Here is a 27,969-nt window from a genome sequence, read left to right as displayed (position 1 = left end):
CAGCCAGGCCACCAGGCACCAGGTGCTGAGCCGCAGCCCCTGCTGAGAAGCCGCTCAGGATTCAACCCCCCACCCCACCCCTGGCTCTTCCCTGCCATAAGTGACGTTCCCTTGAGCAAGTCAACTGCAAGTGACTGGCTTATGCTACCAAGATTAAAACAATTTCCCAACAATGCTAAGGACAGCCACCAAGCCCTCTCAGATTTGAACCGGCTTTCTGGAAGAAAAAGGTAAGAAAAGTAGAAAACGGATGCAGTTAGGGGGAAAACAGCAGCATCTTGTCTCTGTTTTAGAGCAAGATGATTTGCCGTGAAATATTACTGCTTTAAGACACATCATTGCATCATTCAGCACTGCTTTCAGACTATTGGCCTCACCCATTTATTTTCACACAGCAACCAGACTGTAAACCTCTTGGGGGAATAAAAGAGGGGGGAAAAAAAGTCTGTTTTCCTATCAATTTTTGCAGACAGATTTTACCTCTTTTCTAAAAAAAAAAATAAAAATAAAAATAAAAATCCACTTGAATAAATCCCTTCCTTGTACAAATAGACACAGCTATATCTAGGTGCAGATGTGAGCAAAAGACAACACAAAAATCTTATTGTGCCACACATTTTGCAATAATCTCATATTTTTAAGCCAAAGTTTTAAAGGATTTTCTGACTATCTCTTTTGCAAAAAATAATTAAGAGAAAAACTCTAACCTTCCTTGCTTCAATAAGAGGAGAGGAAAAGGCTTAAAAACATAGGTTTGAAATTTTGAAAAGCAAGTGTGCCAGAAAAAAGTAATCTTCCATATGCTGTTATTTTATTTGGTATATTTCATGATTTTGATGTTTTACACGATTTTTGTATGCTCAGGACCAGCAGTATTGCATCAGGGATGCGTCATTGTCAGCCCAGACAAGCAGCCTTGCTTTGAACTGTATTCTGGCCCTTTCCTGACTCCAGTGAAATCCAAAACTTCACCATCATTCCCACCCACCAGACAGCTCCTAAGCTACCGCTGAGCAGGCACTAGAACTTGGGGATGTGACCCCTTTTGCAAATCAAGCAGCTGGTGTTTTTCCACAGCATCGTGGCCCAGGACTCAAACAGCACAAGGGCTCTGCTACTGCCTCTTACATGGCCTTAGTACATTTTAAAAATTAAGTAATAAAAATATGTATAAGTAAAGAGCACATCCATAAATAAAGCAAATGTACAACTCTGTGAATTAATTATTATTTCATTACTAACAGCCAAATTCCTAACAGAATAACTAAGAGCAGAATTTTCTCCTGACTTTGCTTCTCGTTATTAAAAATACTTCCAACAATTACTTGCAGGACATGCATTCTTGAGCTAATCATTTGAGAATTAATTTTATGTATGCATAAATAACTCATGTTTTGACTCAGGGTCTTTCAAGCAATGTACTTGACAAAACACGCTTGTGTTTGAATAACATCAGCTCAGCTAGCACACACACACAGAGTTTGTGCTTACATGGAAGGCAAGGGAGTACAGGCGCCCTTTTTCTTCCTAGGAAACCTTTGTACTCTGCCGTGTGCTGGGGTTAGTCTCTGAAAAGGGCTTGCAACTTTGCCACCATCCTGCCAGAAAAAAAATCAGAACATTTAAAGTAAGTGCAGTCTCCAGCGGGTTTTGAAATCAACTCACAAATCCCATTTCATTGGAAAGAGCAGCAACCTCTGCGTGCACAGAGGGGTCGTGGCTGAGATACGCGAGGACAGGTTTTGTTCTGCTTCAAAGCTGAGACTCCAGGCCACCACAGTGCTCCACACATTGCTATTACCTGGCAAAGGGGCTGAGCAAACTCATCCCTAGCACCTCCAAGAAATATTTTTTTTTTCAATGCCAGTATGTCGTCTACAGCCAAAGCTCTCATATCTTTATTGCTGTTATCTGTGATCGCAAACCCATGTTTGCAAAGGTCTCAAAGCATGCCACAATCACACAACGGCCTTTGGCTGTGCAGCTCTTTCCTTCCTCTGCCTCATCTGAGTTTGGAAGCTGTGGGAATGTGCAATGTTTAGCACAGAAGGGGTCTGATACCAGTGTCAAATACTATAAATGATAATATACACATTCATTCCCATATTCACATGCACATGTGGCCTTATCCTGTCACTTAATTTTGCAGAACAAGCTCCATCAGTTTCTAATCTGTTGAATAAGTTATTTCAGAATTGTCAAGAAGGTTATTTCTCACCTCTTTCTCTGAATCAAAATTACTTGGGTGGGAAAATGAATGATATCAAAAATTATCTGTCTTTTTATATATGACTCGGGAAAAAGTTGAGATTTTTATTTTTTTCATAGAAATAAAATTTTAGAGATGATTTGTTACTGAAAATATTTTATTTCAATTGTGTTGCAACACTACATTTTAATAGTAAAATGGTCCATTTTGCTTATATTGAAGTAGCATAATATATTACGAAACACTGGCCATAGACATTTGTATTTATTGTAGTGTGAACTGTCATAATAAATCCAGTTGGCACTTTTTATTTTATAAAAAAAGTGAATTGATGTCAAAACAAAATCTAAATGATTTGTTTCAACTATCCCCAGCTGGAACTATCATTGAAACAGACTACTTCCAGCAAAATATTTTGGGTTTGACAAACCCACAATTTTCGGAATACATACTATTTTCTCAAGATGATTTTGGTGCCTTCCACTATCTCTCTGATATTGGCCATGGCCTGAGCTCCGATTAAAAGACAATGGCCTTAAATCCATAGTTTTATTAGCTTCAGTTACAGTGAGACTGCTATAATGAGGCTGGCAGTATCAACACCTCCATGAGATTCTGCTCCATGGGATGGGGACCCTTGAGCAACTCCCCCATGACTTAATTCTTGCAGACCTTATTATTTTTCCCATTGGAAAATTCTGGTTCATCAAATTAAGGGCAGGACTTCTAGAACCAGCAACATCCTGGTAGACTAATTAGTCATCTGAAACATGTGAGATGCAACCAGCATCAGGAATGCAAATATGTGCAGCTGTGGAGATGGCTCAACACAGGGCAGTAAACAAGCAGAGTTCACATTACTCCACAAAGTAATTCCCCATCTTCCCACGGCACTGGAATGAAAACAAAGCTCCGAACCCTGAGATTTCAGGTGTGGGGAAGGCCAACAGAAAGCCCTTTTTTGTCTTCCCACCAGCTTCCTTTCAAACCAAAGCCCTTCTAGTTCTGCACAGGTGCCTGCAACACCTTGCACAGAACTCCTTACCACCGTGCTCTGGGAGTCAGCCACCAAAAAGGAGATTAAGTTCCCAACTAAAGGACCTTTGTCAAGACATCTCTCTCCACCACAGCCATCCAGTGCCTTAAGGCAGCTGGGCTCTGCAGCCCTGCGTAGTCGTCTGCACTGGATCTCTTTAGTAAGAGCAGAGGTGGGTATGTAGACTTGGCTCTCAACAGATGCATTCACTGTGGGGGTTTTGTATGCCCCAATAGTCCCACTTGCACAGAAGCAGGCTGCAAAGGTCTAAAATCAGGATACAAAAGAGAGAAGCTTCTCTCAGGCAAGCATCTGCACTCCTTGGCTTGCCTGAAGCCGCCACAAACTGTACTACGTGAAATCACGGGGGTCGCACTGCCGTTACACGGCATTAACAGGTTGCTGCCACGACAGCCCACCACTGAAGGGCCAGGGCCATTTTACACCCGATCGGTTAATGTCTATAGAGCAGCCAGAGGAGCTAAGCATGACACCTCTGCTAAGCAAAACCAGGAACCACAAAAATTAACGCTTTCTCTAAGTGATACACTGACTTGCTGTCCTACCAAAGTCTGGGTGGTTTGGTTACCTACAACGAGAACAGAGGGGATGTTTATTCACTTCTCATACCCTCCTCAGTATCTTCATCACACACAGGGACACTGGCAGAACCCAGAAGGCAGAAAAATAAGTAGTATCCACACAAATTAAAGGCTGCTACAGACTGCTGCTTCTGCTTAACCCTGCAGCAGCCTGTCTCCCTGCCCCAGCGCTGGCTGTTTTGAGCCAGGGTGAGCAGGGAGCTATCAGGAGAAAATGGCCTTTGTAGTAAAACCTTCTCAGTAGTTGCTGTTAAAACCTCATCTGCAGATAAAGCAAGGGGGCTGTGGATAACAGCAGTGAGCATGCACACCCATTTTACCTCTACCTGCTGAAGAGTGGGTAGCCAGAAGGCAGTTAGAGCCACTTTCCACCCCTGCTCCAGACCTTGTACTCCTGCCCACTGGGCAAGCCCTGCCTGGGTGCCGCTCACACCGCCGAGCCCATAACCCTGGAGTGTTGAGCTCCAGCCAACACGGCACCTCCCACAGTGCCCACCACTGTGCCTCACCTCCAGCTCTCCTCTGGAGTGCTTGTTCCCCCTTTCTGCCTCCCGGTCACTGCTTTGCCCCATGGGCTCACAGTGCAGGGGACCAGCCAGTGGTCCTGCGGGGCCCCCCCATGTCTCAGGCTACCTCGGTGTGGCTCCGAGGGGAGAGCCACCACCGTCCTCCCCGAGTGTTTTATGGCTCTCCTGCAACCTTCATCTCACAGAAGTGGCCTTTTACCTCAGGCTGTAGCAGCTTTGGATTTAGACTGAGAGGTCTGCAAGTTCAGTCCCCAGCGCTGATGACTCACACAGCACCAGCACGTTATAAATCCTGGTGAACTTTCGAACGCGGAGCTGTTTGTAAACTGCAAAGCAGCTCAGCCGGCCTGGGGCTCTCCCCAGCAAACACAGGCAGCTCACTAGGAGCATGGCAGCACTGGGACTGGAGAAGACCTCGGAAACTGGGGATATTCTGCCTGTACATCTCCCTCCCGTCTTTCTGCTGCAGCCACACCAGCTGATGCTTTCCCTGTACTTTCTTGCCACAAAACACAGCAAATTCCTTTGCTTACTTACTGCTACCTGCACCATTGCTCCAGAGATGATGCCTACGACAAATGCACAAATAGAAACGTTACACGTGAACGAGGACAGACAAGTCACCATGGAAGAATATTGAAGAAGCAGAGCAGTAAAAAAAAAAAAAAAAAAGGAAGAGAAAGTGAAGGCTGGAAATGAATGCTTCTCTTGTCTCAGTGTCCCCATGGTGATGTGAAAAGTCATTAAACACCTCAACAGACTTGCACAGTAGAGTAAACAGGACCAGCTAATAGGACAAAGGCACTGGCACTTTATCTCTTGTCTCTCTTTGGATTCAGAGCAATGAAGGTTACACATTCTCACGGCATCCTCCTGTGTTTTTAATATTCTCCTATCAGCAAGATAAAATGTTCCTCGCTCCTTTCCTTGAAAATTTCTTATTGGAAGAAAAATAAGAAAAAAAGCCTTGCTCTCACTGCATGGGGAATTTCAAAGCCAGAGTTGTTGATTTCTTTCTCCCTGACTGCCCACTTGAGAAGACTAGTTGCAAAACAAACTGTTTCAGAATATGTCCTTGGCCTGGGCTCCCTTCAAAAAGCCAGCAGAAGAGGAGCAAGGCTCAACAGGAGAAAAACTTCTCTGAAAACCTGCAAAGTGATTCCCTCCAGGGCCTTCCGTGAGCAATGGGGGTGGGACACGACCAGAGAAGTAGGGAGCAGAATTAGACAGAAAAAGGCTTCACCACAGAATGTTGTTATTGGAAATAACAATATATTTTTTTATTAGAAGTCACTAAAAGCAACCACTGTGCTACGTTCTGTGCAAAACTCACTGAACACCTAAGTGGAACAAAAGCCCACTTAGAAAAATAAGTGCCCACTGAGAGGGAAGAGCTTCCCGTTGGGAACTTGACAGAAAGGGCTGGAGGACCCAAGCCCAGCAGCACAGACCTCTTATGTCAGGGTACACTCACTTCATTTGATGAGAGAAAATGGGTATAAAGCTTCCCCCTCAATCCTTCACGAAGAGATTATACTGTCACTTCCCCATGCAATACTCCAGAGAAAACAGGCACGCGAGCAATCCCAGTCCTTACTTTTTGGCTTACGAATCTATTTAAGCTACTGTTCCCCCTTAATGTAGATTTTTGGATGGTTCCTTCTTATATTCTCCATGTATGCAAGTAGGAAGCCAACTCTAACACTCTTCCTGGAGGGTGGACCTTTGAATTACAGGGGAATAATTTGTCATTGCTATACTACAGGAACACGGCTAGATTAGATCAAGTTGTGAAAGGTTTGTTCACAGATGATTAAGGTGGCTGGCATCACTTCCACAACTTTTCACACTGAAAGTGGGGTTCATCCCAAGCACAAACCCACAAAACTTACCCTAAAGTACAGGTGCTGCTGGAAGCACTTCAGCATCCATTTCTCTCTCTGTCCTTGCGTATGGAAATGATTGTCCAGCCAGGATGGCTGGCCAGGGAGCAACGTCCAAGGACAACCCTTCTCGATAGCTGCCACCCATCTATCTGCCTATCTCACACCACACCTGGGCACTGCCACCTTCAGGGACTAGCAGAGACCCACAAAACTGATATTTCAAATTTCGTTCATTCTCACTACTTGTTTTAATGCTGCTTTTTAAGCCATTTTTTTTCAGCAGAGAGATAGTTTTATCTCCAAGGATGTATATTGGCTCTGCCTTCAACACAACTGTCCCTCAGCTGCCCAGAAAGCTGACTCCGAGTGAGTTCTGCTTCCATTCCCTACCAAGGACAACGGAGGTTTAGAAGATGCTGATGGTCCTTGACCAGCAGTATTAAGACACTAAATTACACTGACATGGCCCATAAATCGCTAAATGAGGGACTCCCAGACAGCAATGTGGCGTGAGCCGAATGACTGCAAGGGCTGCCCGTTTGCTGGGACATCAGCTGGAATACTCAGCAGACGTATGCATCAAACACCTTGCACAGCACCGAGCCATACTCGCATTGGGAGAAGAAAACCTTTTTTTACCACAGGGTTTTGTTACTGCTGTGGAAACGTCCCAGTTGTGCAGGACTTAGGAGGCTTCGTTCTATTTCCACAGTAATGCTGTCTGTTATTTACGTACGTTGGGTAAAGGACAACTCTCTGGGCAGATCTAGACAGAGACAGTCTCCACAGCTAAAAATAGAATGAAATTACTATTCCTGAGGAGGGGGAAAAGCCTTTAATCTCCTTAAGATTGTGCCACCTGCCCACTAGCAGGCAGGAAAACATCATTTGGATTTTATTTGGATTTATACATAAGTTTATAAAAGACCTGAGCCAGCATGGGTAATGTTTCCCAGCATGAAAGGGAATTGAAGCATGGTCTTAATTTCCAGGAGGATGCCATCTAGGTCTTCTACATGAAGCCGAGACAGAACCCACCTTGGCTAAAATCCCAGGGACTGAACTAAAAGCAGTAAAGTTGAAAACCCCAACAGCTATGATGTGAGCTAAGAAACAAGCTGTTCTAGCTGGGAGTTACCCATAATTTCATAACTTCTGGGGCTGGGTGAATAATAGGCCACTAACTGACCTTTATAAATTTCCTCCTTAATTGATATCAGCAAAGTAACAACTAAAAGTTAAGGTGACACGGACAAACAGGCTCCGCTTGCTATAAAAGCATGCTGTGCTCTGAGAATAGCATGCTCAAGAACCTTTTCTCTTCAAGGAAAGCAACTTCTTCTAAGGTTACTTTCAAATAGAGGAAAGCACAGTGTCTTTTCTCCTTTCAATAAAGTATCAGGGTCTTATCTTTTGATGCTAGAATAAGGCAACGCAGAGGGTTTCTGCTGCCCCAGGGGTTTAAGGCATCTGTAGCTGATCAGATGGTTAGGAGTTTCAGCAATGTCATGGTGCTAGGTGAACATAAATCACTATTTACACCCAATAGTTCAATAATACTTAGCATGAAACACAGCACTTCACCCTCTACATGTCTGCTATGAAATCAAATGAATTAAACTGTGTGGTTTAGGTTCTTTCATTTACTCTATCATGGCTAGAGAACACCCTGGAGAAATAAAAGACAAATTTTGCTTTCTCTGACCTGTCCAATTGGCATCTTTTTACTACTTACAATAGTCAAACCTCCCAGGCCCTGCTCAGTATTGAGTTGAGACTTTTAATACAACAGACACTATAATTGTCAGGATTTTGCAATCAAAGCAAAGACATAAAGAATGGGGAATAGGGGAAGACCCTAAGACATAAGAAAAGCAACTATCCTTGCTTCCTCTCCGCCAGGCTTTCAGATGAAGTTTCTGGGCTTTACCTTCATTTTGGGCTGGCTGGTAAATGATCCTTTGATAACAAACCTAAGTATGAGGGAGAATAAGCCATCTCAGTGACAGTAAAGTTATGCTTTCTTCACCCAAGGTATGTAAAATTCAGATGATCTCTACTGCTTTCTTGGAGGTAATTGTTTTGTTTCATAGTGTTTAAACTGAAGCAGATAACTTCCCCCTCCTCTCCTTCCAGCCAAGATTGAAAATGCTATGGGAAAGATGTCCAGATAGCTGATAGAGTCTGGCATCATTTACTCTGGATACAGAGTGTGAGGAGGAATAAATACGCAGACTCAACAGTTTCAGAAAAGTACCAGCACAGCAAGAAAGGCAGGCGGACAGATTGCTTGGATAGACTCCTTTTTAGTAACGAGATCTATAGCAGCACAGGTTTTCTGTTTGTTGTACGGTTTTAAGAAGGATGTATTTTTGCACAGGATTAAATAAAAAGGAATATTTTGCTTTCCCTAATTCTCCATTCCCCTTTATCTGTGAAGGCTTGTGTTAGGCTTGAGTAGAAGGAGAAAGATTATTTTTATGGTCCAATTTCAGAAAGCAGCTTTCAGTTTGGAAACAGCTGCTAATAACTTCGAGACCTGTGTGGGAAGAAGATTTTTGCTGTGGGAGGAGGGAGCAGATCCGGGTGTCAGAAACTGCTGGCTTCATTTCACCCTGCCATGCATTCACTATGCAACCTTGAATAAGTCTTAATTTGAGTGCTTATATGCCTCCACCTGTGAAACCCAGGTGATGATCAGGTTATGTCTTTGCGCTGCTGTTTGTTCATAAGGACACAAAATGCAATGCTGAACTGCAGGCACTAGGCTGGCTTCACACCTCTGGGCAGCAATAACCCCAAACATCTGAAATGTCGAGATTCTCATACAGAGCAAATGTCAACAAGTCCTGCTCGAGGTGGACATGTCCTCCTGCTGGGTCCTGGGCCAGGTTGTATCACCTACAGAAATTTTACTTCACATTTTTCAGCCTGTGAAATGCATTCCTGAACGTTTTCTTTATTCAGAGGAACATCTAGCCTTGCTAGAAGTCCAAGCATCCAGTAACTTGACACAGACACAGTGTTCTTCTTTCTTTCAACCCTTGTGTTGAAGTATTTCAAGTTTTTACATGGAAACATGGAGGCCAGAGCCATCTGACAAATCTTCAGCTCCAAAGACCATTTGACACAGCAGTATCCAGCTCCACTCCCATTATTAAATCCACAAAGTTCTTTTTTATTCTCCCATTTCAGTTTCACCCAACACAGCATGGTAAGTGACTTAGTGCTGAGTGTTGATGGAGTAGAAGGAAGAAAAGGGGAAGGAAAAGGCAGCAGCATAATCAGTTACGTGGTGTGTGTGACTGGGTACAAAGTAGAAAGCAGTTTTCCCTGAGTTGCTAGTGAGAACTCCTGCAGACACTACTTGCAGCCTGCCCTTCAACTATCATATGCCAGAGCAGGATATTTCATCTTTTGAGACCATGGACAACACGCGTGATGTCAAATAGAAACTGTCCTTCTTTTTACACATCCCTCATAATAATCTGATTTATCCCAGACAGCTTTTTCCATAGGATGTATCATGCTGACTCTCACATTCTCTTTTGAAGGCAAAAAATCATATTGCACCTGTTATGAAATATTCCTTTGATCTAAGGGAAATCATGAGCAATTTGTGTGTGACATTTACTAACTAATGTGCTGAGGGAATATTACTCCTAGAAAAACACTATTTTCTGGTAGTTTCAATATACTGAATAATGCTATGCCAGTGATGATTCATCTGGAAAAGGTAACTATTTCAGCATGATAAGCAATATTAATAACAACACATTATACATAGTGCTTCTCAAGCAGACAGATCCTAAAGCCCACTGCAAACCTTTTATATAAGGACCACTTCAGTCATTCAGTGAATTGCAGGCACCTGTGAGTAAAACAGGAACTCCATTTCGGTACCAGCCACAATACATGGCATACAGCAAAAGGGAAAAGGAAAGTGTGATTGGAGTTGAAATACTAGTAGAACTGGGAGAAATGAATAAAATAAATGGCCCAAACTGAAACCTGACATTGAATATGATGCTCCTGCAGCCTTAAAAAAAAAGCGTATTGGATCATTAATCATCCAAAGTGGTCAGTGCAGGGTCTGTCAAGGCAGAAAAGAGAGGGGACTGAGCAGTGATTAATGCAAAGAGAATTTCCCATTGAAGTCGCTGGACACAGCCGGTCGTTGCTCTCCTGGCTCTCACAGCCTGCTGCGTGTGAGTCACTAGGGCTCCCAAGCCCTGGATCCAGCAGCCACAGAACAGACTCAAACCCACCTTACACCAGCCAGCACCTCACCCTCAAGCCCACCTAACCCCTACCACGCAGCCACGCAGTCAATGAGTAGCACCCCGGGGGAAAACCCAGAACATCAATCTCCCCCTCCCCTGCCTACAGTCCTGCCTGGGGCCCTCTCCTGAGTGCTGACCTGGCTCAGGAAATGACAACAGGACAGTCTGTGGGGTCTGCAGGAAATATAAATAGTGTAAGTTTTCATAATCACTTGCTTAACATTTAGGTTGTATGTGTATTCCATAGTGACATCATTACTGGCATAGAAGACTTTTCCAGATCCTTAGCAACTACTCTATAATACTAAAACACCCAATAAAAATCTGTTGAAATTTATTTGAGAGAACACATGAATGTATTAATCTATTGCGTAGAGATAAAAATATGGATGCAATCCTTGCCTACAGTAATGATTTAAGCTTTGATTCACCACCATGCTTAATCACTTGCTTAACATTCAGACAAGCACTGATGCACTTCCTTTGGGGCTTGGCTACACAGCGCAGAAATTCTTCCCCCTTTTCCTTTTCCCCCACACTTTGCAAAGCCAAGCATCCTGTGCTCCCATGCTTGCAATCCTTCTGATTTCAGCAACTGCTTTTTCACTAATTGGATGAACCACCCCAGAGGGGAATTCAGTTAATTTTGGAATAAGGTGGTGCAGACAGCTGGATTCCCGCCCAGATGATGGCACTTCCACAGGCATCCCACACTCAGACACCACCCAAAGTCCTCCCTCCTTTTCAGGGTGCCCACTATAGCCCTGGGGCTATGCCAGGTAGGTGGTACCTCAGTGCTTTATAGAGGTGGTCATAGCCAGCACCACCACGTCACCACCAGTGTTTTCTGAGGGAATATACCCAGAACCAGAGATCTTTCTTTCTTTTATAGGGTTGCAGAGGAATTCAGTGTTGCTGCTTTGTGCACCGTGGTGAGACACAGGTTTAGACGAGTGACAGCTTCTAATTCAGGACCGGGGAGAGATGAGTTGAAGTCTTTGCTCTGGGCAAGTCACTTCATTTGCCTTACTCTGTACAACGGCACATAGTAACATCTCCTTTCTCATGTCAGCTTTTAGAAAAAGATATCAAAATTCAAGCCCATTAGTTGCTCGGTGCAATAATCATATCTTTGAAGAGGTGCAACACCAAGCATAGCAGGATCTACTCTCAGCTGTTGCTGATACGATACTGACCCCTAGTAACAGCCCCAGACAGCTGATACAACACTGTTTACCCAACCCAAAGCATCCACAGACAAGTTTTTTTCAGGCACAGGACAGTTTGAAGAGACCGCTAGGCTGGTTTTGCCCCTCACCCACAAAGTTCACTCTAAAACCTCGTTTGCTTTTGGTTCTGTAATCAGAACCCTGAGTTTATTTTCCCATTCCTTCCCCCGCAAGGAGCTGTTCACTTTGCATGCTTAGTGTTGTTTCCCTTCTACGGGCTGCGGTACCCTCTGAGGAGTTGTTAGAACTACAACACATGTTCAGCTTACTTTTGTATGTTAATTGATACACTTTTTAATTTTACTTTTGCATATTATTTGAATTTGTTTCATTCTAAATTAAAATCTAAAGAGCCCCTCTAAACAATTGCTGCTTGCCAGAAGATCTCTCAAACAAGCAAAACCTCCTTCAGAAGAAATGCTGATGAAATTCAGTCTTGCTTCTGAATCACTGATGCAATGCAAAAATCCCACCTTTAAGAAAAAAGAGGGGAGGGGGGAGCCTCCATTAATATAAACGCCTAATTTCCACTGACATTTACAGGGGTTATGATAGCTTCATGGAAGCAAAATACAACCCAAAGGATTATACTTAAAATATCTCCACAAACCCACCTGATGTTTTCTAGTACTTAAACATTTATAAAAGGCAGTTTTCTTAATAATAAAAATGAACTCCAGGGAAAGAGGGAAATGATTCAAAAAGATTTGGCTTCAAAGTTATTTCTTCAGACTGGTTCATAAGAGGAATGTTAAAATACACAGGATTAATTGTCCTACCCCAACTAGTATCTTACATTATCATCTGCCAGCTTTCATTTTCCCAAACATTCTAAACAAACTTGGAATCTGTAAAAACTAAATACCAGCCTGATTGAAATGAAAATTCTACATTTTGTTAATTGTAACCTCAACAAACAAACAAACAAAAAAGTAAAATTAACTGTTTCAAGAGCTGTTAGTCTTATAAAATAGTCTTGAACTGAAGCACATACTGTCAGGTCTATGGTACAGTGTAGGCTGTATGCCAAGCTGGAACACAAGGATATTCTTCCAAGATAGGCTGGAGCTGGTGCCTAGACACAACTCATGTCTGCTAGAATCCCTCAAAAATGTGGTGTCTACACTCCTGGGATGTGATGGAGTCACAGCTGGTAACGGGCCATGTCCTGGATGACAGATTAGCCTGAATAAGGGAACAGGGGAGAAAATGGCTCAAAAAGGAACACAAGAAGCAAGATTTTCAATTCAGCTTTCCCATCAGACTCACAAAAACATTAAACATGTAAAAGGATGAAGCTTTGCTCAAAGCATGTCCTTTACTTCCTTAATGGATCCTGTGCACTCTGCAGGGAGTGGCGGCGGAGGCAAGCTCTAGCCAAGAGGGCTGCCTTACAGCAGACCTAGCAAAGGCACTGATTTACTCTGACAAGCACTAAAATAAAAACGGGGAAAGAACAAACTTTGCGATTAACAGTTGTTTCCATCCCTTCTCCGCTGTATCTTCCTCCTGGTTGCTGTATTCAAGCTCTCAGACAATGGATATGGGGGAACTGTCCATAGCGCTAGTCCTCACCTTTAGTTTCTGCTTTAATTTTATTTTAAAGTTTGGGGAAAATCAAAATCAGTGGAGCTTGAAGGAGATGAGGTTAAACTCGAAAGCATTTTGAAATCTAAGAAACAAGAACTTGTCTGAGTATCCAAGTATTTTATCAGCTTCACATACCAAGTCCCCCATGAAGCCAGCTGAACTGTGTCACTTGCTTTATTCCAGCTGAAGACCTGCCATGCAGTCCAATGCTTTGACTCCCAATAAGAGAGATGCCAGAGAAACTCTTAAAATATTCTATAAATGTACTGGATGCAATAAATTCAAGAAAAGAGCGATTGGTTGAGCAATTATTGAACTCAATTCGCATCTGAAAGCAGCTTTTCCAATAAGGCAGAGGGTTTGGCTTGCTGCAAAGAAGTAAGCCACAGTAAATCTGAACCTGGGAGCAGCTCTGTGTTGGCAGGTCAGGCTGGGCTTCAGTCTGGGAGTGAAGAACTTGGGCCCTCTGGATGCTCATCGATGGGCTACATTGTTTGCAGATGCAATTAGGCTTTACTCTGTGACAGTCTGTTGGCAGCCAGCTTAGTCCTATAAATCTGACTTAGATCTTTAGCTCCATGTACCATTTTCAGGTCTTGTTCTCTCAGAGATGGAAAAGAAACAAATTATTTCCAGCACCCATATCATTAAGAGATAACTGGCTTTTCCTCAGTCGTTTTTCCTTGATCTCCTTTTTCCTTTACTCCATTTGTAAAAATAGTTTGGATTGACAGACCGATTTGCAGCATCTCATAACTAGCTGCAAAGGACAAAGTAGTGAGTGAAGATCTTATATACGGCAGGACCATGTCTTCTCTGTATAAATACTGGATTATTACAGTAAAAAGACTCCCTGGGATCCCACAGTCATGCTAGAGCTGAGGACAGAAAAAGGGATGACAAAGCAAACAGGAGTGGAAGCTCCTCTGGAGCCAAGCTTACTAATCAAACTTCTTTCCCCTCAGAGGCAGCTAATCCAATAGATTATTTTCTTTGCTTTTCACCTCCAAGATCAATAGGCAAGTTTTAACTAGGTCACAAATGAGATACCTGGAAAAGGAAACTGCTTTCTAAGGAATATTTGTTCCTCAGCAAATAGTTGGCAATTTCTTTGCCAAAGAACCTAAAACAGGCAAGAAGCAGCGGTGCAGGCTGGTCACTCATCTTGACTGGGTAAGCAATGGGAAACTAGTTTAGTTTCTTTTCCTTTTAATTATACTTTTCCCTACATCCATTTTTAAGTGACCGTTGGAGACAAATCTCAAATAATTCTTTTCATCCAGCTGAACTTCAAATTAGACACATAATTCCTCTTCAAGAGACCTAAGTGGCAGTAACAAAAGTGTTCTTGAGGTCTCCAGGCAGGGATTTTTGTCAGCATCACTAGGTTGTCCAGATCACATCACCATTTCCACACTCCTTTTCTGCTTTTCTTATTATCAACAGAGGAAGACACATGACTGACTTTCCAGGTGTTCATGCATAAATAGAACAAGAACCTTCTATTGAGCAGAGGCGTAGCTCCAAGTGTGAAGAGATACACAAGTTTCTCTCTCCCTAGGTAGTATTTTCAATGCTGGTTTTCCCTCTGTTTGTTCATGTAAAACAAATAACCTGCTGCAATTTCTGCTCTTTGATAAACACTTTCTCTAAGACCATATTCTATGTCCATGCTTTTTTTTTTTTTTTTCATATGATCAATACATCACAAATCAATTCTTCCCCATGGATGCCACAAGTCCCCTAATCAAGCCATTATTGTGCAGCCCTTCAGTAACTTCTCAAATGTCTCCAGACAAAACCACTGAAAATGCAGACGCTGGTTGCACTGCAAACTTCTTGGTAATGTGAAGGGGCGAATCCGACCAAGTGACCTAACAAAAAAAGGCTTTTTGCTTTTGCTCTACCACATATGATAGGGCCCAACACTGTGACATGACAAGTTCCAGAAACCCAAGGTGAACCCTGAAGGACATACATCTTGTGATGGATCTGAACGTGCTGCTGCTTGCTTGAATCCCACCTCTATCTTCCAGCCATGCTTGGCTGCAGGATACTTCCACCAGGATGGGGCAGTAAGAAGCCCTTCCATTAATTTTGAATGATGCATTTCTATCTTCGGCTATGAATAAAACAGATCAATGACACCAGCATGTTTTATTGGGCCTCCTGTGCAATGAATTGGTAGCGAGACAGCCAGTGAGATGAAGTCGACATGCAGATGAGATTTGTAAGTGAGGACATATTGATTATTTCCATCTCAGTTCAGGCAGTAATTCCACACAACGCCTCTTCCCCTGTTTCAGCTCATTATTTATGCCATAAAACCACTATCTCAATGATAATAACAGGCTTCATTTACAAGCCAGAGCGTAAAGCATCGATGCTTAAGACTTCAGGAAGTGGGTTAAAGGAAGTGAGTGAGATTTAACAAGTCCTGGAGATGCACAAAACTGCTGAGGCTGATCTTGTGGCTTTTTATGCCCTCAGAAAGGAAGATTGAGAGCAGGTGTTAGATTACCAGGCTTTTATTAATAACTCAAGGCTTGTATGAGGGCTGATTGATAGCACAGTCAGCACTTTCCCAGTGAATAAAGCTCTCCTCACTTTGTGCCATCAGTAGACTGTCTCTTCGCAAAGAAAAAGCATCAGGCATGCTCTTGATCTCTCAAAGGCAGAAAGCAGATCCGGTGCCAAGAGGAGGTTGCCCAGGAGACTCTTCACTGGAGAAGATCCCATGTGATCTCTGCAGCCTAGCTAGGGTTTATGGCTGTGCTTTATGGCCAGAGTTTTTTTTCATTCATTAGAACCATCACCAGTGAGCTACTAACCAGAATGACTCAGCCAACAACAGCCTCATCCTCCAGACCATCCTGAGAAATTCCTCCACCAGGATGGGTCCGTGCTAATACCTATGATGCTTCAGCCTACATAAAAGAACATCACTCCCTACTGCCACATATGAAGCAAAAAAAAGCATTTTAGGAGATACAACTACTTATTCTAATTGTTTTAGCACATCTGTCCTTTGCAGCTGTGCTAAAATAGCAATAGCATCAACCTCAGCCTGCTTCCCAAATAGCCAAAGGGCAGCTGTAGTTAACGGCCTGTAGGAAGAGTCTCATACCTTCAGTGCTCTCCCTTAATTGCTGGGAAATGGTCCTTGAGCATTAAAACACATCTGATGCTTATACTTTTAAACCTTTATAGAGCTATCGTGCACAGAAAAATAATAGAGCTGGCTACCCAGCCAGATAGCCCAAAAGCCTCTGTTAAGCTGTAGTTAGGGTTACGCATATATCAGATAAGCCAAGAGAAAAGGAACAGCAGAAAATCCTCTTCAGGCAGCAAGAAATTGTTCACTAAGCAAGATCTATTAAAACACAGAAACAGAGTTAAGACATTCTAAACATTCCTCAACCACTGTCATCTCCACACCTAGGCAAAGCATTTTATAAAAGCAGTAGTGCAGCACAGAAGTTCTAGTGCTCTGTAGAGCATGGGGTCTCTTTCCATTTCTGCCGCTTCAGTTATGAGCCTTTAAGTGCTTAATGAACCTAGGTAAGAGTAACCAGGCTAAAATATTTATAGATACAGGACTAAGCTGAATGCACATGAGCTATTAGAACAATACTAGAAGACATTATTTGTAGAAAGTCACTGCTGAAGTTCTCCCATATTCCAAGACAAAGCATAATATCTAGCAGCATCAGCACATTACTCGACAGTATGCGTATGTATTCAAATTCTTAATGGATTTATTTTTCTGATAGGAGTTTATTAAGTCCTCTTCCAAGATACATCAAGGGATGCCCTTTTAACCTAGCTGTTTCTAATTAGGAGAGCCAAGGGAGTCCATAGATGCTCTAGGAGCTCTAAGTTGTCCTTGCACATGACTTCAGGACAAGGATTCTGCTCAGATGTTCTTGAAACTTTACCAACCTCAGTAGTCCCAGCACAACCTAGGAAACTGCAGCAGGGGAGGAAGACTTTTCTTAAAGATATTTAGAGCAAGATGGGAAAAAAGCATCCCCTAACATAAGCTGCTGATTTGCTCAGGGCAAACTGACAGCAAAAGCCAGCCATAGCTGGAGTGAAAGGGATGGCTTTGTCACTTTTCAGGCATGAATGACAACCCTTGTAATGAAGTAAAGATAAAAGCTGTCCCAGAACTCACCTAGGAACCAGAGATGAGTCCAATCCCAAGTATTCAAGAGGCAAATTCAAATTTCCCTGAAGTCAGGAAAATGGGTAGAAGTACATTATTGATGAAGCCATGCAGAAACTACAGCAGGTTAGAAGTGCTGGTGGTCTTATTTAAAACTTTCATGAAGGTAAGCAATATAAGGAAGGAAACTGAGAAATGCTAGTTTTAGTGTGCCTTGACTAGTCACCTGGGGACACAACCTTGCCTCTCCTGAGTCCACAAAGTTAATATGAAACAAAGGCTCACAGCATCTTTGCCCTTCCCTTGCCTCTAAAACATCTCAGGTCAGCAAAGCTCTTCAGGACATGTCACCAAACATACTGCTAGGCAGGATGCTGTAATTATTCAGCTCCTGTGAATTTTTAAATATGAAACCTGTGTGCATGTTATTACAGCACATCAGCTGGAAATCTGCCATCCACAAAGGCCAAGCACAGCTATGAGCTGAATTATGAGTGTAAGAGCAACAGAAAGGAACTCCTCCCTGTCAGCTTCTTCACTTACTGCAGGCTTATGCAAATTGCCCAAATAAAAGCCAACAGTACTGACCCCAGTCACGGAATAAATCTATCTTCTGTAAGGAAGGAGGGGGAGGTGAGGGAAGAATCTGAACTAGGAATGAGGTGTGCAGTTTAGAGAGAAGCATATCTAGTACAGAATCATTCCTCTGTCCACACCAAGCTTTTCTGATTCATTAAACATCCCGATCTGCATCACATTTAACTTTTGTGAACTTCACTGCAATCAGTGGCAAGAGGAAAACATCTCTGGAGAAAGGCACAGAGTCAGCAGAGAGGATAAAGCTTTTACAGCTCTGCCAACCACTATTCCCTTCTCCAAGGGAGGGGCCAGGAGAGATGAGCCTCACAAGGGGAAATGAGAGGAAAGAAGGGGAAACGGAGGCATACCCGTATGGCTATATACCCCTCTGACCCACCACCACGCCGCTTCTGCTGTGCTGTCCCAGTTCCCTGTTTGGCCACAAATCCAGGGGCGGAGCACACACTTCTTTGAGATCTTCCCTTTCTCCCTGCCTGCATACAGACCTGGGGAGTGAACAATGTTCAAAAGGCTCCAGGGGAGAGAAGTGGCAATTGTGATTTTGATGTGGTTTATGACATCTTTGCTACCTTTCAGCAGCTGCCAAGGTGCAACCTCTCCAGTAATTACTGGAGTCTGCCTTTTTGATTAGGCTATATTTAACAGTTTGTCAAGGACACGCAGGCCTTGGGATGGGTGGTTTTGTGTGCTGCAGTATACAGTTGATTATGATTAATACGCCCCTACTAAATACATGAGCAATACAAGGACAAGCAAGGGGTCTGCTTTGGCTTTCTCTGTTCCATACCACAAGACTTGCCTCCTGCTTTTAAGAAACAAAGTTGTATTGTTTTTTTCACCTTTTTAAATGCTTGTGCAGCCACTCCTCTCGTTCCTCCTACCTCTGTCTTCCCTTTTGACAATACAACTGTGAGCCAGTCTTATACAAGAGCTACAGAAATGGAATTATTGGGTTCTCCTTTGGCCTCCGATCTCAGCCAAATCATTGAAGTAAATACCCAGTTTGCAACGAAGGTAACCAAACCCCAGTGCTCCTCAGTTCATGAAGGGATTCCACGGAGTGACAGCTAGCACAATATTCAGTCTGCTTTGCTGTTACCCACTGACACATCCAGCCTCAATTAGACAAGGACAAGTCAGCACTTTAACTGCAAGAGTGCTTCTTTTATTTTAGTTCTCTCATGTCTGCAATCACAGCACAACACCACAAACTTCTGGGTGCAAATTTATCCTGCAGCAGTCCCCACCGGCTTCAGTCAGTTTGGGCCTGCTCTAATTAACCTCTGCGCAATCATCTTCATTTCCACACCGTCTAGAACAAGAGAGAGGTCACTTAGCACCGGGCTTTGCTTTCCTGCAGTTTAAGCAAGAGATGATTAACTTCATTGGTGCATAATACTTGCTTTGCATAATGTTTGCATGATGCTTTAGAAGTGCATCACGGGCATCTCTGCAGGTAATCACCCTCACACAACACTGCCTGTGGACACACTAGTTAAAATGAAAGTCCTGTGCCCACAGGCTGCTTCTCCGCATAAAGATACAGGTTTTGGTGTGTGTTTGTTTTTTTAAGAATGAAGAAGTCCCAGTCCGCATCCTACTTGCGCACAAGTCTCCAAGGTATCTCTGGGGTTAACAATCCTCCAAGAGGCTTGGGCTTATATCCGACAGCTCAGAACATTTTGGTAGATGCCAGTAAATTTTTACTCCCCAGTCATCACAGACTGCCTCAACGCTTGCCAATTTCTCTTTTTTCACATTAAATACTCATATCTAAACTGCTACTCAGTCTGGCCCTTATCACCACAGACAAGGAAGTCGCGTATCTGCTGCCTGCTGGGCTTCCTACACCTCCTCTCCTGAAAGCTGAGCAAACTTTTCTTCACCTTATTTCTATGCAGCAGTGTCAAAGGGGCTTCTGCTCAGAATGACAAACCAGTCCACAAATCACTTGGGAATCTTCTACACTCAATTTGCTCCAGCTCTGCCTGGCAAACAAGAGACAGGAGGCACATATACATTACTACTGATTAGTCCGTGTCTCCAGTATCAGCAGCCATGCACACAGGCTGACCGTAACTTTAAATATTGATAACCAAACTCATATATCATAGGCCTGGGAGAGTGACAGTTTCAGTGCATAACAGCAAAGGCTTTCTACAATAATCAAATACTCAATAATTCATGAAAATATATCCCCCCAAATCAAATTGGAAGCTATTTTGTGTAATATATTATTTAAAATTCAATATTATAATGCACACAACTTCTGCTTCTACCACAGAGGACCATTTCAAAATGTGATTATGTGCGGACTCTATTTAAAAGTGACAATTTTGCTTTTCATTTGTTTAACAGCTTAAATGGAAGAGCTCAACTGGAACTAAGTCGTCTGACAATGAAACCAAAGCTGACATAAGCAACTTTGCAAACTTCATGACAACTAAAAAGTAGTATGAATTCTCCTCATTGGTAACACAGGCAAATTCCCCACTCTGATGCTCACCTTTACCATTTTTTCAAGGCTTAGTGAAAGGAAATATTCTGCAAAACTGACAAACATTTTCATCGTTCTGCTAGTGTGTCATCCTGGGCTGGTCAAATAGTGAGAAAAATATTTACTTGCATTCCAGGGACTCTTGCATAGAAAACAACTTTGGCTTTGCATCTGTTTATTCCTGTTGGAAAACCCATTTGTGTAAGGGACGGCTGCCTGGTGTAAATTGCCAAGAGAAGAGGGTTTTGCCCTTGTAAACAGAATGCACTGGAGCATAAAATACAATCAAGATTTGTGACAAAATCCATCCCAGGCAGACGTCATTCCTCAGTGGCAGCAGGGAGCAGGGTGAAATGGCACCGTGTGATTGAGGGGACCAATCTCGCAAAGTGATCACTGAGGGAAGCTTGGCAGCGAGGAGCCTGGGCAGCCGTGGCTACAGGGAGCTGACTCCAAGTGCACGGACCAGCTTTGAAGGATAAAACTACTTCGTGAAGAGGAAAATCTCAGTCTGTTTATGAAGTGTTCACAAGTAGAGTCTGCAAGAGTTAGGTGTCAAACAGTTGCCAACTCTTCAGTCAGTTCAAATGCCAATCTTTTCTTATACATCTACTGCAGATTAAATCTTGTTCTCAAACAGTGTTTTTTAATGAAAGCGAAGTTGCAGGAACAAACACTCAACTCTCTCAAGTTATTACCCTAAAGGCAAAAGATGCTGTCTTGAATTTTCTCTTCCCATCTGTTGCTTTTAATTGACTACTTTCCACTCTTTTAGCCACCTCTGATATTTGACATCCTTTTGCCCATTTTTACTCCTTTTGCTCTCCAGTCCCAAATCAGAACAAAGTCCGGTCTGGGCCCGAATGCTGCCTCCTTTCCACAGCTGCAATGGGGCCACTGAGCAGGACTGTGCCTCCCATAGGTGACAAAACAAAAGCAAACTTGGCAAGGTCCTTTCACTGCTGCTTGGGAAAAGGAGCCAAAATCCTAAGGCAAAACTGGTGCCCATGAGGACATAGCCTGCTGTTTCGGATGGTATATTTTGGTTCAGGCTCTGCTCACATCCCTCAGGTTTTCAAAAAATTAAGCTAATATGTATCAGTATCTGAAGTGAGGGCACTGCTCTCATGCACAGCACAGTAAGAGTCAGACTGGTGTCCTAGGACCAGTCCTGCCAGATACTGAAGAAATTTTAAGTGTCTGCTTGCACCAAGAATGCTCATTTCTGCTTCCTTTTAGTTAGCAGTTTCCTATACTCCATGTATCATTAGAAATCAAGAACTTAATGTTTGGCTTGACCTTTTGTTTCTGTTCACCCCCACCCTCATTGGTGATTTTCAACCTTGTATCAGAGATGGCTGATGCTTCACCACCGACAGACACTGGCATCATGGTAATGCCCAGCATTCTCTTAGAGAACTATTTTCAGAGCAGCTGAAGACACTTAATATGTTAAGGCAAAAGTTTAAGAGGTGATGCTATGACAGTGAAAGAAGATACATAATAGGAAAATACCAGGTATAAAAGAATTTCTTCAGCAGAGAAAGACAAAACAGAAATAGTGACTTGTTTTAAAGTTGTGAATCACCACCTGTTTTGGATAAAAGATGACCTATTCAGTGCTCTGATCTCCCTCCAGATGCTTTGACAGCAAGAATGACTTAAGGGGGGGGGGGCGGGGGGGGGAGGGCAGGAAGCAGAGGGGAAATATCAGGAAAACACTCCTGTGAAATGATATTACAAGCTTGACTCATTTTGGAGGTTAGTGTGGTTCACAAACACGCAGGGAGTGTGGGTTTTTTTATCAACGAACATCCAGACTTCCCATGCTCTGGCCAACAGCTGCCTCTGGGTTTGCCAGATGAACTACCATGAATTCCCTGCCATCACACTCTATAAATGACCTGAAGTACAGAAACAAACCCATACCTAAGTGCCATAACCACAAGCATGTTTCATGCAACTGCCCACTGCAACAGGACTTCACGGAGACACGCATGTGGTTAGAAACAGGAGAATGACCCACTCTTCTGCAGGGCTCCTAAGACCTAGGAAAGGACAATAGATAAATACGATGAATAGGAATGCAGAACCTTGTTCTTAATAGCGAAGTCCACAAAGCACAGATAGAAAGGGCTGTAGGCACACCAACATGCTTGCAAATCTGTGCCCAACCAAGCTGAAACAACTGGGAAGAGACAGTTGATTTGGGGGTACCAGTATCGCCCTAGATGACGCAGTCAGTGTGGGTGAGTGAAAAGCCTTGTCTCTGAGGGGCTGAGCAGAGATACCTTCCCAAACCCGGCTTCTTTTCGAAGAAAAACCAATCTGCAGCAAAGTCACCGTGTGAGATGTTGAAATTCTTCAGTGTGATATGGCACTTCAGTATATATGCAGGCATTCACACGTGGCTGCATCTCACTTTTAAATGTCTCAAGAGTTGTATATTAAACAGAAGAAGGATTTTTCCAGGAACTAACCCAGTTGACAGCCTTTTGTCTCTATTTTTTAAAGTAATTTATGAAAGAAAAAAGTAATAGAGTCAATTTACAGAAGGCTGCAGACTGGACTTTGATAGATGAACAGATCTACTAACAAAACCTCTCACTTTTCACTGAGCACTCCATCTTCTTATCTGTTAATCCTGGTAAGGAAAGAATAAGGAAGGCAGCAGCGGAGTAGATGAAAGTCCTACATAATGTTTAAACCAGTGAATAATCAACCAGGAGATCAACCTCACTGCTTTTTTTCAGATCCAATCAGATAATCAGCTAAGCATTTCCTTTTGCATTTTGCTCCCCTTGCAGGAGGGGCTGCATAAGATGACAGTGATTCACACTACAACCTGTTGGAAAAGTCCTATATAATTCCTTGAAGAACAGCGTTGGAGCTGCGGAGGAGTGGTCCCTCTTTGACAATATAGGACATTGCACTGGGGTGTAATAACAGTTCCAGCGGTAATATCAAGGAGATGACAGCAAATAACAGCACTTTTCCCAGCTGGTTATGTAGACCTGCTCTCAGGCAACATCTAGGTTTGCTTCTGAGGATGTTACTAGAGTAGTTACATCTGTGTTGATTCCTGATGAGTGTCTCAGCCATGAGCACACGGTAAACTAGAGCTCAAAAGCATCAGAATTAATTGGGGAAAAAGCAGTTTCATTTCCAGAAACCTACTGAGGAAAGCCAGGCACTTCCAGTGAAAAATTCATTTTCAGTGCAGTATTTCAGGTGCAGGCTGGGATTTCTGGGATGGGTTGACATGTGTTGGGACATGTGGAAAAGATAACAGTCCTTTATAAACAGTACTACATATTCACCTGCCGCTCTGGAAGCTGTGCCCACAGCCCCAGCTGTCAGCAGTGCTTGTCCTCCTTCATCCTCACTGGAGCTCCTAGCCACCACACAGCTAGCTATCCTCACCCTGATCTCATGAAACATTTTTAAACACACTTCTCATTTCTCTTTTAATTCTAAAATGAAAAGAGATGTTCAAGCCTCAGCATTTTTTGTTCAGTGAATATCTTGATTTGTGACAAGTGCTGTAGGAGGAAGCAATACTTTTGTGCTTCGTCTGTTCCTGTCCCTCAAGTACAAGCTTCCTCTCCTAAACTGGTTAGTCCTTAATGCAGAAAAAAACAACTGTAGAGACTTGAAAGGAAACAGAAGCCAAGTGAAAGAGAATAATTACGTTTTCCTGACTTCAAGTAGGTTTACTGCAAGTTCTGCTCGAGTTCCTCACAAGCTTTTTTAGCACGAGACACATAACAACCAAAACATACCTATTTAATTGGAAAAAGAATCTGTTTGATGAGGGCCTCATGTGTTTCTGTAGCAAAACTGTGGGCATTTCATTGTCCAGTAAATCCATTATATCACTGCACCAAGACAGAATATTCTTGTGCAAGACTTGGTGAAAGCAATTTTAAGCAAAAAAGAGGAGTTCCTTGAGCAAAACATGCAATGCAAGTGAAAACTGAGATTAAGAGACAGCAATCACTCAATATCAAATGAGCACAGTTCTGCTTCTGCTGTCACTGTGACTCTGCTTCCTAAGCTCAGATCTGCAGATCCCATCATTCATCTTTTTCCTAAAGCCCCAGCTCCTGGAGCCATATGACGACATGAGAATCACCTATCAAATCAAATTTCACCTTCTCAGGGACAAAAAAGGCTTGGAAAAAGCAATCATTAAAGAGACTCAGAAATAAGCACTGGTTATAAAATGAACAATTTTTGAGCCTGCCTTAAAACTGTTGCCTCCCTCCTGCTCTTAATGGTAGAGGCAAGTGAATGCTCAGAACTGTTGCACTACTGCATTACAGCAGCCAGACAGTCCTTGCTCTTTCCCCGAATCCTACCTGAGCTCTCGGATCTGCAGCACAGCTTTCCTTCTTCCTTGCTCTGCACTGCATCATTACACCAAGCTCCCTGCATTCCCTCCCCCGTCTCTGCACAACTCCTCTGCACTGCAGCATTGCCAGAAACCAGCATCACCAGAAACCCCCTTTCCTGGCTCTTCCCCCCCACCCCCAGCCCTGCACTGCCCTGCTGCCCAGCCCCGTGTTGCAGTAGCTCAGTAGCCTCCCGGGTCTCCCACACCTTTGCTCAAGGCTTCAGCTTTTTTACTGCAGCATTGCAGAAATCCTTCTACTGCCACCTCCCACCACTGCTCTGTGGCACAGCCCAGCCCTGGAGCATCAAACCTCATGTTCCCTTCTCTGCTTTTTCCATTCAATACCAGGCTGCAACACTGCTGAAGCACCCCTCAGCTTTTTTTTTTTTTTTTTTTTACATCATCTTTTATGTTCTCTAGTCCATACCTGTGGTGTTACAAGGATTACCTTCCTACCCCCATACTCCCCTCATCCTCAGCCAGATCTTGCATTACAGTCCTGTAATAAGGTCTACCCCTCCCTCCACCACTTGAGCACATATTTATAGTTTCTGTATTTGCGCAGAAGTCTACGTTCACCGCTCAGGGACAATACTGGAGCACACCTGGCAAGTACAGATTGTTTAGAGAGTCATCCTGGATTTACTAAAGGGACGTCATGCCTAACAAATTTGATTAATTTCTTTGAGGAAGTGACACTGACAAGGTACAGGGTGAAGAAGTAAAGCATAATTCAATCGGACTTCAAGAGCCTTTTGATACAGTACTGCATAAAAGGCTAATTTGTAAGGTTAATATGTACGGTATTGATAGCAAAATACTTAGCCAAGTAAACATCTTTTTTTTTTTTTTTAATTACCCTGCAAAGAAGGTAGGAGGCAAAGAAAACAGTGGCTGACCACAGGAGGGGGAAAAAGACAAATAATCTTTTTTTTCCACAGGATTTTTTTTTTAACACAGGAATTCCAGATATTTGTGTTCTCACACCCTTGCCTTGTAGGTATTTTTCTTCCAGTACCTTCTAAGAAGCTGTACATGACTCATTGTAGAAGCTACTCATTTTGGTGACCAAACAGGCTACACATACTGAAGAGTCAAAGTAACATCCTTATTGTGCCTCTAAAGCCCATCTAGCACAATACGATTTACAGCTGCATCCAGCTTAATGGTGCTTAATACAAGGTACCATGCAAGATGAACAGGTGGTGTCACAAAAATATAAGGCTAGCCAGATATGCAGAGGGTGTTAAACAGAAAGCCAAGAAGGAAGAAAACGCAAGACTCCAAAGTCAGAATACAGCCTCGGGTCTACCAAGGCAATCATACCTTTTGTGTTGCTCCACAGGAGACCGGTTGCTGCTGCCATCAGCTGTCTTGCTCCAAGTGGTATCAGGTGTTGATGATCACCACAGCAGTTACTTGCCTTCACCAGCAGGCCACATTCTTCTTGGATATTAAAAGATCATCTGACAGATTAAGATTACCTTTTCTATTCAGGAACTGCCATGGAAGAGAAAGGTAACGTTCCCTTTTGACATGGTTTAGCTAGAGGTGCAAGCAGTTGGAAGACCTCTGGGAGGTCCCTCCATGGAGCCCTGCAACAACATCCAGCTTCTTCACAAACTGGGGACTGGAACCTGACCATTGCTCTCCACTGCCAGCACAGTCAGTGTTTCCCCTCTTTTTCCCAGAAAAAGCACATCTGTTTTCAGTAAATGCTGTAAATTAGTTAATGTTTGTAAAGTGCTCTGATCATGTGAAGTGCTATATAATTACTACATATTATCAATATAATTTGGCTAGATTGTGTAACAGCCGCCTCCTCTCTTCATTACAGTTTTGAAAGAGTTTTCTTAAACATCAGCTCTTTGGGGCAGGGACACTGTGTGCCATCCATCTGAAAACAACCTTGACCTTTCTTGAAGAGCTCCAGAAAATAAACAAACCATAGCACTGAGGCACATCTCTGGAGTCATGCACCTACATCATACCCACATTTATTTCGATCTGGAAGCAGACCGAAAGATGCCTCAGAAGAAGGAGCAGCTGCTCTTCGGGAAGTGCTTGCAGTCCACTACTTCATGCCCTGAAGAACACAGAACAGGCACTGAAAGCATCCCCAGTCGTAGGAAAGGCAGCAGCCTCTGCTAGTGATGGGCTCAGAACAAAGACTAGGGAAGCACCTAGCCTAGCATAGCTGTTAACGGGTGCTGCCTCCTAAGGCACTAACAAACCTCTCTGCTCATCTTCATGCATGCTCCAGACTCTTCATCCAGAGCAAAAAAGTTAAGAACAAACCTGAACTGCTTCTTCCAAATACTTCTTCCCTAGCATCTTCTTCCTAGGAATCCTAAATTTTGATGGCCTTAAAAAACAAAGCTTATATAAAACATTTTCTAGTTTCAGGCTAAAGTCTGGTAAAAAAAGAATGGGGTGTAAAAGAAATGAGCTTAATAATATGCAGCCTAATTCTCAAAGAGTACAGAAAGAACTTCAAGAAGGTCTTCAAATTTACCATTCATAGAAAACCAGAACCCTAAAGATAACAAAAAATTAACACATGCTAAAACAAAAGACCAGGTAAAGGACCCATCCACATCCTACTTCTCCAAGACAAAACCTGCAGGTGCTGCCCCTCCCCTGTTTGAGGGGGTGATGATCAGAAGCAACCCCTGCTGGGAAAGGCGGCTCCCAGTAAGGGCAGGGAGCAGCACCCCCCTGGGGGTTGGGGCAGGGCTGCCCTTTCCCAGCTGAACAGGGTGGAAATTTTTATGCTTCCCACAGATAGCTGCTCTCTTCTGTGGGCAGTTTGTACAGGTTATTATTAGCATTTTTCTAGAGGAAATCTCTATAGCAGAATTCTAGGCAGGTTTTTATTTGAAAACTAGGTTAGTAATTCTTGCAGTCTAGGGCTTCAGTAATGCTGTATAGTGATATAATGGTAAG

At 43.1% G+C, this 27,969-nt stretch overlaps 1 long non-coding RNA gene across 1 annotated transcript in view; it reads right to left on the bottom strand.

The window, feature by feature from the left end:
- Positions 1-27,969, bottom strand: part of LOC308069668 — a 64,398-nt gene that overhangs the window by 27,905 nt on the left and 8,524 nt on the right. The window contains exon 2 of the long non-coding RNA XR_013930479.1: positions 1-27,969. This exon is cut by the window's left edge and continues 27,905 nt beyond it. This is a non-coding gene — a long non-coding RNA (uncharacterized lncRNA).

Source organism: Falco punctatus, assembly GCF_963210335.1.
Source record: "Falco punctatus genome assembly, chromosome: 9".
NCBI classification, from domain to species: Eukaryota; Metazoa; Chordata; class Aves; order Falconiformes; family Falconidae; genus Falco; species Falco punctatus.
The sequence above is the reverse complement of the archived record's forward strand: the minus strand, read 5'-3'. Positions and strand labels throughout refer to the sequence as shown.